The following is an 11,070-nucleotide window of genomic DNA, read 5'->3' as shown; positions in this document are numbered from 1 at the left end:
CTAAAAGCTTGTGGTTCTAGGCCTGGGGCAGGGAGAAACCTCTAAACCGGCTGACTGACACCTGGACTGTGTGGTTGTTCTTGGGAGAACAGTGCATGTGACAGGCACACATGTAGGTGGGGAAGGTGAGGGTACAGGAAGGCACCGCATCCCGTGGTCCCTGCACCACTCAGAGAGGCAGAGGTAGACCGTGATCCCACTGGACAAGCCGAGGTCCATGGAGATCCTGCCCGTGATGGGGAGGGGAGGCCGGAGGAGGACCTGTCCTTCACATCTATTCCTCAGCAAAGCCAGGCAAGGCCCGGCCCTGAGTGCTCGGCCACACCGAGGCGAGAGCCATGCCGGAGGGGCTGTGACTTACCTCCGCCCACGAGAGCAGCTATGAGGGGCTGCTGCTGGCTGTGCTTTTATAGGCCCCACTAACCCCCCTGGCTCATTCCTTCTCTATATTTGGAAAGAGAATGACCACACCACAGGCTGAGAAGCAGCTCCTGCCTCACGTTTTTTTGGCGTTGTTGCCAGGGGAAAGGTATATATAGAAATGAGCAGGATTATAGCCATTCTTCCAACTATAGAAAGTTGGGAGTTTGAAATGCCTTTTGCTGAACTTGGGGCTGGCGACGTGAAGGACCAGCCTGGCTGGGGAGACCCTGCCTGACCACCGCACAGGCAGCTACCAGGCTTCGACATCAGGGGGAGCCCTGCCCAGGGACAGAGCAGTCAGACTGGCCTCAGAAACCTCATCTTACAGGAAAGTGAACGAAACTGAAAATGTTCCCATCCTCCTGGAGATTTGAGTAGACTTCTGTCACAACACAGGGTTGTGGCAGGACTGTGTGATTATAAAACGTATGCGAGGAACAACAGCAACAATAGTAATTCTCCTTCCCTCCCTCCCCGCTCTGCCCTCTTCTCCTTTCCCTGTGCACCTTTCCGTTTCACTAGCAGCATATTAACGTGATCCTTTCTCAAGCACCAGTAGGACCAGTAAATTAATGCTGAGCGCTATCCCACCCGCTAGTATTCCCAGCAACAGCTGCGAAGGCCCTGTTGTTACTAAGACGTATGACCGATTAGGAAAAACCAGCTGCTGGCCTAGGCCGGGGGCCGGGGGACAGCGGTGGCCTGCAGAGAACAGGAGGGTGTGGGGGTGTCTTACAAGTGTGGTTGTTTCTAAATCAGGATTGGAAAAATAAAGCTCAGAGAAGAGCAAGGGTATAGTTGAAGCTTTTGCCCATTCCATTCTACTTTTCGCTTGTTTTACCCCATGTTTTCTGATCAAATCTTTGGGAGCGGCCAGAGGGCAAGCGTTGGTTGTTAATTCGAAAGAGAGCTGTGTGTCAACGGTCCCCACTTAAGAATAAGGACTGCCTGCTCCCACCCTTACCAAGCCCAGGTATGGAGATTACTCAAAGAGGTGTGGGGACATTAATGAAACACCTACTGTATGCTGGCCCCTATACAGAGCACTTCAAAAAGATACAAAAGGAAAGGAAGATGCAGCCTTTATGCTTAATAGTTTATATTATAAATGATGGATCAATTGTTTTTCAGATTTGGGCGATAGAAGTTCAATGCAACACATTTATTGAGTGCCTGTTGTAGGAAGGCCAGGCCAGGTGAGTGGCCACCGGGGAAAGGCTGCTAACCCCTTCCTGCTCCCCGCCTGCCTTGGGGCTGCCGTCTATGTCTTTGTGCTATTGTCTGGCCATCTCTTTGGGAGGCCTGCAGCACAGCCGCAGGACAGATAAATGTCACCTGCGGGGACAGGTGTTCTCAGGCCCCGTGGAGCCAAGGGACAGTGCAAAGGGCCCTGGCTACCTCTCAGGCGGTGAGGGATGCTGGGCAGAGGGAGGGTGGGGCTGGCGCTCGCAGTGCCTTCTTAAACACAGGAGCGCTGTGGGGAGGGCCTTTGTGGGAGAAGAACACAGGTCTGTTTGGATTTGTCCTTCTCGGTCACCACCTCACCCAGGTCTCTGTGTAACCACAGGCATACCCACGCTCAGGAACTGAAGGGTGTATTCCCCACGGGACTGTGTGAGCGCCGTGAAGGAGCAGATGTCACATCACCGAGCCCAGTACGGGCTCTGAGATGCTGCCGGCCTTCCCCAGCCTCTCCAGCTACCCATCCTCCTTCTCTCCTCAAACTTCCTGTCAAATCAGAGTGTTCAGTTGGAAGGTCATAGAGCGCACTTGCTGCCCGACCTCCTTCTGCACCTGAGCAAGTGGCGGGCAGGACGCTGCCCACGGCCATAAAACAGAGGATCCGGTTAGGCATGAAATGCAGCCCTCCAGAAGAAACCCTGAAGACGGAAGTGACTACTGAAATGGCCACATAGAAAGCGGTTTAGATATATTTTTATTGATTTCAGAGAAGCAGGGAGAGGGAGAGAGAAAAACATCAGTGATTATGGGCATTCAGCAGGATGTTAGCTTCTCAGACACTGTGCCTGCCGCTGTGTCTGTCACGTGAAGGTTCCGTGTGTTAGGCACACGCAGTACCACTGCCTTTCTGATGAGCCTGAGTGGACTATGTTGAACATTTGTTTCATTGAGATGAAGGGGGAGAGGGGATGGACATATATAATATATTTTTCACAAAGATTCCATCCAGAGAGAGAAAAATATCAAAGAAGAGAACCTCTTGCTGCTTCAAGGGCAGTCCTCAGGGGCTAACTGGGTCCTCTGCTGGGTGGGATTCCTCCCGGGATCACCGGGTCAGATGACTTATCCGTGTATTATTAGCCGGCTTTGGGGGACCAGGAGGAGCCCTTGTTGGTCCAGCCATCCCCCAGCCAGAGCTAATCCCCGCAGCCGGGCGGAGAGCTGCGTTTATTTTTGGATGAGCTGGAAAGAACACGTATTGTCTCAGGAATGCTCACTGGCTCCGGAGGCAGTAAGTGGGGGGCCACTGCGCCCCCTCCCCAAGCCCCACTCTTCCTCCCAAACTGTCCTCCGCACCTGCCACCCCTGCTCTGTGTGGCCACGGGCTCGGGCTGTGCACCGCGTGCTCAGGCCACTGTCCCCGGAGCATGAAGTCAGCTTCTCTTGGGAGCAGGTGCCTCCCGGCCCCAGTACCTTCCCAGTGTCCCACTGGGAGGGAATTGAGTGTCTGGGAAACGAGGACCTACACTGAGCCAAGACCGCTGCCAATGCCCAGAGCCCCCGGTGAAATGGAAGCAGAGGCCTTACCGCCCCTTGAATTCAATTCCACAAACGTCCCTTTCCCCCACTTTCTATTATGAAAAATTTCAATGTACAGGCAAGTGCAAAGCACCGTAAATGCTCACCCACTCGGATGTGGACCCTCCTGCTAGGTGTCTGGGGGGTTCAGGGAGGGGTGGTCAGGAACTGGGAAGTGAGCCACCTGTTTGTGAAGTCAATCAGAGCAAACTTACTGAAAACATCCCACTTCAATCTGCAAGTGAGAGGGAGAGCCGGTGCTAAAACGTGGCCAGTGTGGAGATAACTCCAGTCGGGCAAACCCACGGCAAGGACTAAAGATGAGCGTGGGCGAGGCTTGAGCCACTCGGGCTGGCAAAGAGGAGGGAATCCTGCCGCAGGTGGGCCCTGCTGCCGTCCCGTCCCAGCTGGCAGAGGCTGGATGGCTCATGGGTCTGTGGCTGGGAGCACCGAGCAGCATGATGGGAGCAGGGAAGATTGCTTTGACAGGCTGGGAGAAGACGGTCATTTTATTCCGAGGGCAAGGAGGCGGTAAAGACGCAGACCTGGCCCAGAGCCTTGCCAAGGGGTTGGAGGATAGGAATGAAATGTAATGCATGAGTCTGGACAAGGCCATAGAGAAAGAAACAGGTAAACTAGCCCACTGGCTGCATGTGGGTGTGGAAGGTAAAGGTCAAAGATCACCAGGAGGTTGCCAAGGGGATGAAATGGAAAACAAATAGCACCCTGATCGTAGAGCTTCTGGAAGAAAGGTGGCCAGTGTGGGGGGAAGGGGCTGATTAAGATTTGAGCCATACCCTGTGTATCAAAGGATAACACTGAATTTTCATAATAAGTTGTGGTTTTCAAGTTGGCTATACCTTAAAATCACCTGAGGAGCTCTTATGAAAAAAACTTTGGCCCTAACCGGTTTGGCTCAGTGGGTAGAGCATTTGCCTGCGGACTGAAGGGTCCCAGGTTCAATTCGGTGAAGGGCATGTACCTTGGTTGCGGGCACATCCCCAGTAAGGAGTGTGCAGGAGGCAGCTGTATCGATGTTTCTGTCTCATCGATGTTTCTAAGTCTCTATCCCTCTCCCTTTCCCTTCCACTCTGTAAAAAAAAAAAAAAAAAAAAAATCAATAAAATATATTTTTTTTAAAAAGGAAGAAAAAAAACTTTGCATAACCAATTGGAAGACATGATGTCAGGTGGAAGAAAAGACTCCACAGCCATAAATAAGATGAAAACACTGTAGAAAAAACTTAACAAGATCTGTGCAAAACCTGAAAGTGGTTCCAGAAGACACAAAAAGAGATTTTCTTTGCTATTGATGATACAATGATTCAATATTATAAAGATGCCAGTTATACCCAAATTAATATATACATGTAATGCAATCCCTATAAAAATACCAATAATCTTTTAGAGCTAGATAGTTGATTCTAAATTGCATGCATGAATAATAAAGAAAGGCCTGAAAAAAAAGAAAAGTCACGGGCAAGCAGTCCACCAGATATTAAAACCTACACGATAACATCAATAGTGAAGAATGTGTGCTGGTGCCTGAAGAGACAAAAACACACACACACACATACACAAAAACATGATCAAAGGCCCAGAAAACGGCCCAAATACACAAGGAATTTGATTTCTGATGAAGGGAGCATCTCAAGTCCCCGGAGCACAGACAGATTCTTTAATAGCGGTGGAGGGACAGCTGGATGGCCATTTGGATGAGGATAAATTTGGATCCATACCTCATACCACATACCAGATTAACAACAAGTATCAGATCCAAATGTAAAGAAATGCAGGCAGTACTAAAAGAAAGCTTGGGTGAATTCCTTTACAGTCTGGGAGTGGAGAAAGCCAACTGTGACTCAAAATGCAGAGCAGTCAAATAAAAAAACAGACCAAGTCAACATCATGACAACTAAAGCAAACCTAATGGCAACAAAAGTTAGCAGAGGATATATTAATAATAAACTGGGAGAAGATATTTTCAGTTTAATTACAAAGGGATAATCTCCTAGTATAGAAATCTTAAAAGTTAAGAAGAAAAACATAGAAACCTGAGCAAACAAAGCAGGCAGCTCACAGATAAAGATAGCCAGGTGGCATTTAAACATAGAAAAATGCTCACTGTTTTTAGAGAAATGCATATTAAACCACACTTTCTCACCATTTTGAATGGAAAAAAATCCAAACACTGAGTAACATGTTCGGTTGGGGGCCTGTGATTAAATTCATACTCCCATACTTTTCTGGTGGGTGAAAACTTGTGCATCTGTTATGGAGGAGAATTTAGAAAAAATTAACAAAAATAAATAGAGCCCTGGCTGGTTTGGCTAGGTTGGTTGAGCAGTGTTCCATGCACCGAAAGGTTGCTGGTTTGATTCCTAGTCAGGGCACATGCCAAGGTTGTGGGCTCCATATCCAGTAGTGGGCGTGCCAATTAATGTTTCTCTCCCTTCTCCATTTATCTCTCTCTAAAATCAATAAAAATATACTTTAAAAAAAAGCAAATAGCAATTTCCCTTTGACCCAGCAAAACCTCTTCCAGTAATCTGCCCTGAAGATCTATGTCCATGAGAACTAAAACATTGTAAGCACCAGGTTACTGTACTTAAAATAAACAGTACAAAATCGCAAGTAGCCCAAGTGTGTACTGATGGGAGACCTGCTGACTAAATCATGCTATAGCCACATGATGGAATATGTGGGTCTATGGCTATGCAACAATTAAAAGAATTAGAAAGATCTTTATGAACTGAGATGGAATAATTCCCAAGATATATTGCAAGTGAAAAAAGAGAGGTGCAGAACAGTGTATATAGAATTCTACCTTTTGTGTGAGGAGACATAAGAATATCTATACATATTTGCTCATTTTTGCAAAAAGAAACAAGGCTAAACCAGAAACTAATAAAAATGGTAAAAGTGGTTACCTACAGGGGATGAATGTGAACCATACACTCTGCCTTCTTACATGACCTTGACTCGGAGCCATGTAAATGACATATATTCAAAGATAAATTTAAATTGAAAAAGAGGGGGAAAAGCAATTCCTAAAACTGAATACAAACTGAACAAATAAACCTAAAGTACATCAAAATGATAGCATAACCACACTTTAAAAAGACTCCTGTCAATTTAGAAAAGTACTGTGTACCTTCTCAGGGAAATGTATTAAAAGCATAAAAGAACTGCAAAGAAACTGGGAACGCCTCTCAAGTGTGTTTATTATTAGTTATAATAATGGATTATAATTTCAAATAATTTATATTTTTTGGAAAAGGCAAATAACTAAATAAATATGTCCTTCTTATGAGAAACAAATATTTTCACTCTAAAATATAAAATAAGACAAGAAGGTAAGAAAATCCCTGTAATGTTCATTTGAATTGTGCCTGTTAGTATGACTCAATCTGAGCATCTGAAAGAATAATGACTGTAGATGAATATCAACATATTGGATAGAAAATAGTCCATGAGTCTTATAGGTGGGCCAGTGAGGAAGGAAAACCCTTTGTCACAGAAGAATGCCACTAATAAAGGTGGACAGAATGAGAAAAATCATTTCATTAACCAATATTCCAATACAAATTTTTTAGTAATCTTCACCAACATTATACCTTTGTTATATAATGAAGTTTCATTAACATGGATCTGTTTCCATACTTTTGTGACTTGATCTGCTAAATGCTGTGTAAGCACCATCCTTTAAAAATATTCATATGGTTAGTAAGATATTTAATATTATTAAGGCAAGTCCTTTTTCCTTGCTCTTATTTCTACTAATCATTTTTCACATTTATTGTTTCAGGTTCATTTCAGAATCTTTTTGTTGAGCTCCAAAAAATGCCATTGTAAGTTAAAGAAATACCTTAACAGGAATTTTATTTGCAGCCAATTCATTGCTTAGAGTCTGACCCAGACATTGGATCAGACATGGGATATTTGGGGAGAAGAGGAAAATTACATAAATCAAGATTTTCTTTCTTTCTTTATAGAAGCATTAAAAAGTCCTCCAAATTTTTAATTTTACTATTAAGTTAAAAAATAGTTTAATTTTTCTTTTACCCAATTTCAGTCTGGGCCAAGAGATTCCCATGGAATTTTTTACATGCTCAAGTCTTGCATATTATACAGAAAACTCCTTTTTCTTTCTTTTTCTTTGGTGAAGGCCTGAGTAGGGGCGGGGAGGTGGGGAGTGGCAGGGGCAAAGTGGAGGGGTCATTGGAGAAAAAAGGAACATCTATAATACTTTCAACAATAAAGATAAATTTTTAAAAATTAATAAAGAAAGTAGCATAGAAATTACAGTTGACATACAATATCACATTAGTTTCAGGTGTATGACATAGTGATTGGACATTTATATAACTTACAAAGTGATCACCCCAATAAGTCTAGTACCCATCTGACACCTTACATACTTATTACAATACTACTGGCCTGGTGCATGGATTCATGCACATCGAAAGGAAATTAATTAAAAGGTGGCTGGCAGGGCAGGACTGGGCAAGACAGGCTGGACAGGCCCTGGAGCTGACCTCCCACAGTCCCTCCCCAGCTGGCTGCACCTGGCAGAAACCGGCTCTCCGACATCCCCCGAGGAGTCCCGGATTGCAAGAGGGCATTCTGCAAAGTTGCTGTTGTACAGGGCGTGGAATGCAAATGCAAGTGTGCAGTCAGATTCGGGGCGACAGTGCCCAGCAACAACATAACCCATGGCCGAAGGTGGAATTGCGCGGCCCCTGCAAGGAATCAGGCTCCCTCCCCTTTGATCCGGCCTCACAGGCTGACCAACAGCCATGCCCTCGCTGTTTGCTGGAGTTACATCAACTCCGTGCAGACACCGGGTAGCCTGTGCTGAACAGAAGCTGCCACAGGGAGTGAGTGATCGATGTTTTTGAGGAGAATTTTGAAAATGGGGCCATCAAATAATTATCAGAAAATGGAATTGTTTACTTGAGAGACACAAATGATGTGTTTCATGGAAGCAAATTAACTAAAGGGCTTCCTGGTTGGGGAGGATGAGTTCATTTATTATTGTTTCCCTTGTCCCTTGCCTGTTGGGGAACAAGCAGAGGCTCTGAGGTGCAGATGACACAGGTCAGTGTGCCGCGAGCGCTTCTCCAACCTGCACGGACACAGGACTCAGGTCCGGGAGGCGTGGAGTGGAGCCCGTGACTCCCAGGTCCCTAAGCTCCCAGGGGACGTGGTGCTGCGGGTCCGGGGCCACACCTGGGAAGTAAGGCTGGAGAGTGAGTTCTAGTCTCAGCTCTGCCACAAACCTGTGGGCAAGTCCTCACTCGGACTCCTCCTCTCCTGCACAGTGAAGGCACACGAGATGGTCTCCGCCAATTCTGATGCTGGGATGGCATCACGGAAACTTCGGTGCCCAGCTGGGGCAGGCCTCTTGCGACTGGGAGGCTCTAACACGTGTCTGGAGAGTTTGTCTGGCCCCTTATCTTTGCATCATCTTGAATGGAAAATGGGTAATGGGCCGCTAACTGTGGCTCTGCCCAAGAATACTTCGGACGGCTCAAGTTTAAGGGCATTGTCCCTGGCTTACTCCCTAAAAAGGGACTCCACCAGGCACAGGAGCCACCCATCAAGTGGTCAAGCAGCCACACAGCTCGATGGACAGTGCCCAGCTGCTGCTCTTCTGTAACAATAGTAAACTCTCTCCTTTGAGAGGAAGGGAGAGGGAGAAAGAGACAGAAACATCTGAGTCTTGGGCCCCAGAAGGCCTCTGAGCAAACCTCTCTCCAAGTGTGCAGCCTCAGCCCCTGTCCCCCAGCATGGGGGTCACCAGAGCTACTCATTTCCTGAGCCTCTGAGTGTAGATGAGAAGAAAGGTACTGAACATGGTGGGCCTTCACCAGACCCACCGACTTCTCTGACTCCCATCACTGACTCAGTTAAAGCTTTTGGAGTTTCGCCTTCTGTGCAGTCACTGTGTGGGCCTTCTCTCACCTGGGAACCTGGTGGGGACCATTAGCTCCTGTCCCCCTGGCCACACTGGAGCGAGTTGCTGGGTGGTGGCCGATGCCTTCTCCTCACCACACACAGTTTCCTTTCAGGCCTGCCTCTCACGGGAACACTTCTTCCCTCCCCCACACCCTATTTTTGAGTCATAGATTCTATACAACAAAATGCATAAGTCTAGTTTATACCTCAATTCATTTTCAGATACGTAATTCACCATCCGGATCAAACTAAACCGTGCACATGCCCAGGGCTCCAAAGGTCCCCTCGAGCTTTTCAATTACTAGCCACCCAATTACTTTACACTCTTTTGACTATGATCATAGTTCAGTTTTCCCTGTTCTCCCAGCATCTCACCTAGTCCTCAAGTTGTCCATTTACAAAAACAAAACACCGAACCAAGGTCTTTCTAATCTGGCCCAACCTGAATGCCACCAGCCGTGCGTGGGAGTGGCAGGGAGGCTGCAGGGTCGTCTCTCTCTAAACCCCTCTGTCCGCCGTGAGCTGGGTGCAAACGTGACGCAGTCTCATGTGCGGCGTGAACAGAACACACCTCCACGGCGACGGTACCGTGCCTCCTACAAAGCATAGGATCCAAAATGAACTTGGGTTTTCACTGACTGGCTATTTGATATTAAGAAAAAAGACGGTGTGTAAGAATGGGATTGTAGTTATGCTTTTCAAGCTAGAGTTGGTATCTTTTAGAGATACCTACACATGCAGGATCAGGGTGGGTGGGAGTGGATGGAGGTATAGATGAAACGAGATGAGCCTCATGTTGGTCATTATTAAAGCTCAATGATGGGTAGCTCAAGTTCATTCAACTATTCTACTCTGAATAGATTTTTAAATTCCCACAATAAAAAAAAAAAGGAATTCAAGTTGTCTCTCAATGAACAATCCAGAGCTATTCTCCTGAAATATTACACAGGGTGAGTGCTGTTAAGACCGCTAGGAGGGGTGGCGTCAGCACGGTCAGACATCTGTGAATCAAGACCATAATCCCTGTGTCGCCCCAGGCGATGGGTCAGGTCAGGGCCTGCTCTCTGCCCTCCCGGGGCCTCCATGACACTCAGAGTGCCTGCTGGGAAAGGAATGGGTCCTGCCCCTTTGCCCTCATTGCCCACTGTGACTCTCCAAGGTGCTGTCCGGCTGGGCTCCCTGCTGTTCGCGAGCATCCCACACATACTCCCAGGTTCCCCTGATCCTCCCAGGGCTCACCCCCAGCGTTCAGATGGTCACCTCCTGAAGGAGTGACCAATCACACTGATACCCACCCTCCCATAACTGCCCAAACCCCCACCTTCTTCACAGCACTTATTACTCTCTGACCCACGGAGGGTATTTATGTTTCTAGTCTGTCTACCCTACTCCACACGGCAGGGAGTTGGTTCAGTTCACTCCCGCATCCCCAGCACCCAGGGCAGTGCCTGTGCACAGTAGGTGCACAATAAATACTTGTTGAATGAACAGACAAGTAGGCTGATGAGTCAAGCTGTTCTCCAGGCTGGTTATGCTAGGGCTGAGAAGGGGAAACTTGCTCACCATCTGTTCTGGAACCCACCCTGTGAGCCAGTGACTACAGGCAAGGTGGATACGGATTCAACTAACCATGCCCAGAGCAGCAGACACTAGCCCTAGGGGAACCTGGGCCGCAAAGGACAGCAACAGGTCCCTCCATCAGAGTGGGAGTGACACCCCTCTGTGGAAGCAGCAGTCCCCGATGGAAATGGCCATGGCCTGGCGGAGCAGCAGCTCCCCCAGCACTCTGCCCTGAGCATCTGTCAAGAACTCTGAAGGAAGCTCACTCTCTTCAATGGACTCACTTGGAAATCAGCTGGCTTCCTGAGGCCTCTGGCCTAGCAGGCCCCTAGAAACACTCCCTCCCCCCAGGCTGCCTGCTCTTCCC

Source organism: Myotis yumanensis, unplaced genomic scaffold (genome assembly GCF_028538775.1).
Source record: "Myotis yumanensis isolate MYYU_CA2020_CCGP unplaced genomic scaffold, mMyoYum1.0.hap1 SCAF_16, whole genome shotgun sequence".
NCBI classification, from domain to species: domain Eukaryota; kingdom Metazoa; phylum Chordata; class Mammalia; order Chiroptera; family Vespertilionidae; genus Myotis; species Myotis yumanensis.
The sequence above is the reverse complement of the archived record's forward strand: the minus strand, read 5'-3'. Positions refer to the sequence as shown.